This window comes from Tiliqua scincoides, chromosome 1, assembly GCF_035046505.1.
Source record: "Tiliqua scincoides isolate rTilSci1 chromosome 1, rTilSci1.hap2, whole genome shotgun sequence".
Taxonomy (NCBI): Eukaryota; Metazoa; Chordata; class Lepidosauria; order Squamata; family Scincidae; genus Tiliqua; species Tiliqua scincoides.
Window position 1 is genome coordinate 94,727,479 of NC_089821.1, and position 2,696 is coordinate 94,730,174.

A 2,696-nucleotide genomic window follows, 5' to 3' on the forward strand; every position below is an offset into this window, starting at 1 on the left:
ATAAGAAAGAACTATCTTTTACTCCTCTCAAAACCAAGGATGATATTTAATTCTTATGGGCTAAAGCAAAGCTTTAAACCCTACTTATTTCAATGAGAGAGATAAAACACATGGATAATTGTCCCAATGTCATCCATGGGGCTAAAAAGTGCCTAACATTGGCTGGCATCTGTAGAGTTGCCAACAGTTCAGCTAGCCTGTCTTGCTGTGTCTCCAACAATAGCTTGAATGGATAACAGAGTTCAACTGTTAGAGCTCAAGCATGATAACATTTATTGCTGTACTATGAAAATCTTTACCTGCTATTCAAAGCACTGCCGAACACATAGCAGCAGAAACTGGTAGAAAAGCTGCTGTGCTGACAATAATAGAAGAACTTGATTTTAAGGGGTAGTTCTCATGGAACCTCTCCCTTCCAAGCAAGCATTTACAGCCCAGAATAGGCTGAACCCAGGAGGAACTTGAGCTCTGCCATTCAGCCTTCAATCTTATGTACATTACTTAGCACTAAGCACCACTTAACATTTCTCAGCCCCTGCCCATGGCTATTTTCTTATGGGGAAGGGTCAGGAATATCTTCATTAGTCCAGGACTCTTAGGAGATGCACAACCAATATGTGACTTATAAGGTATGCAAATGTAACTTGGTTGGCAACCTTCAGTCTCGAAAGACTATGGTATAAGCCTACAGCACCCAGTATTCCCAGGCGGTCTCCCATCTAAGTACTAACCAGGCCTGATGCTGCTTAGCTTCCAAGATCAGATGAGATTGGGCATGTGCAGGGTAACAGTTGCTGGCAAATGTAACTTGTGTGCAAGATTATCCCATGGAGAAGGAGAAGGTCATTGAGGGAAGCAACCAGGGCAGTCTTATTGGGCTGGACACTATGGGGTCCCACCAGTGGTTTAGGTGGCAGAGAGCTTTGCCTTTCCTGCAGCAGATTATAACTTTTATTGCTTTAATGGGAAGGTGTGTAGCAAAAGGAGAGGTTCCATTAATGGAATACCTCCAGGCTGGCCTAGTGATGAGGCCAACTGAGGTGGCCATTCTGAATGGTGAGTTAGGGGGGAGAAATGAATGGAAGAGGGGGGTATACACCTTGTGATGTAGCTAGCGTGGGGTGGGCCACCTCGGGTGCCACCCTCAGGTGACCACAATTGGTGACCACTGGTGACCAAAATTGTGGAAATTGTGGTTTTTAGGAATAACATATTATATATCATTCAATGTGTAATTTAATGCAGAATGTAATGAAACAAACCACATTGAAATATCTATGTTCTATCAAAAGCTATAGCCAAATAACCAGAAAAGAAAAACACAACCGCTTTATGTCACAAAAGGTAGATTTCCTTAATTCAAAACTGACCAATGAGTCTGATGTTCTGAGAGCTAACGAGATGTTACCATGACACAGCATGGAACCAATAAGATGTTGTTATAAGTAAGCTCCTTTTTCCATGTCTCACAGCTAATACTTGAACTCCTATTCCAGGGCTTTTCAGACTGGGGTATCGTGACACCCCAGCCTGTGGGCCCTGGCCTGTTTCCCCTTAAGGGGCTGGGGCAGCCAGGAGGCAGCAAGGAGGCAGCAGTGTGATCCCCAGGATCGTGCCACTCAGGGGGGCTGCAGGGGCTTGGGTACACTTACTAGAGCCTCCGGCAGCCTCCTAGGGGTGCGGGGAGCCCTGCGTGGCTGTCCGCAGGGCTCTCCAAAGCTTCACAGGTGAAAGTGGAGCAATCACTTTCCGCTTCCGCTAAACTGGAAGTGGAGTGTGATCGCTCCACTTTTACTTTAAAAGCATCGGGGAGCCATGTGGACAGCTGCACAGGGCTCCCTGTACCCCCAGGAGGCTGCAGGTGGCTCTGGTAAGTGTACCCAAGCCCCTGCAGCCCCCCTGAGTGGCATGATCCTGGGGAATGCGCCGCTGTCTTCCCCCCACCCCTGCAAGAACTTACTGCGGCTTTCAAACTCCTTGAGGAGTTTGAAAACCACAGTCCTATTCAGTTGGGTGAGCGTCATCAAGTTGGTCACTGTTTTTTTTTTCTTGTTGTTGGTTACTGATTGGTTGGCTGACCTGTACTGTTCTATAGTAAAATAAATAAAGTTAATGGGGGTGACACCATGAGTTACCACACCCTAGAGATGCCACTGGTGGAAAGGTTGGGTGTTGTTGGTCACTGGCTTAAACGACTTTTAAAGTGGATTCTAAACATCCCTAGTGGAATATAGTTCATTAGTGGACCTCCCAAACCCTGTGCCTGGGCCAAAGTTCATGATGGCATACCCTGCAGGATGCCACTGCCCCCCGTGCACACATCCACCCCCCCTTACCTGGAGCACACAGAGCCTCACGCGACTCCAGGACATGTTGGGGAAGCCTCCTGAAACTTCCCCAATGTTTTAAACTGTGCTTCTGGCAAACCAGAAGGACAGTTTTCGACCACATCGGGAGCCTCAGAGAGGGTTCCACGCGGTCCTAGAGATGCATGAGGCTCTGCACCCGGGGCATTTGCTTCTTTCATTTAATGGCAGGTCCGCTATTGCTATAGTCTATCAGTGGTAATTAACCATGATGGCTACATTGAACCTCCAGATGCAGGGGCAGCATGTCGCTGATTACTATGTGCAAAGGAGCAATAGCAGTGGAGGGCACTGACATTCATCCACTTCTTGTGGGGAAATATTCACTGC

The 2,696-nt window shown here is 47.4% G+C and overlaps 1 pseudogene; it reads right to left on the bottom strand.

The window, feature by feature from the left end:
* Positions 1–682: 682 nt before the first annotated feature.
* Positions 683–799, bottom strand: LOC136637818 (5S ribosomal RNA; annotated as a pseudogene).
* Between the last annotated feature and the right edge of the window lie 1,897 nt (positions 800–2,696).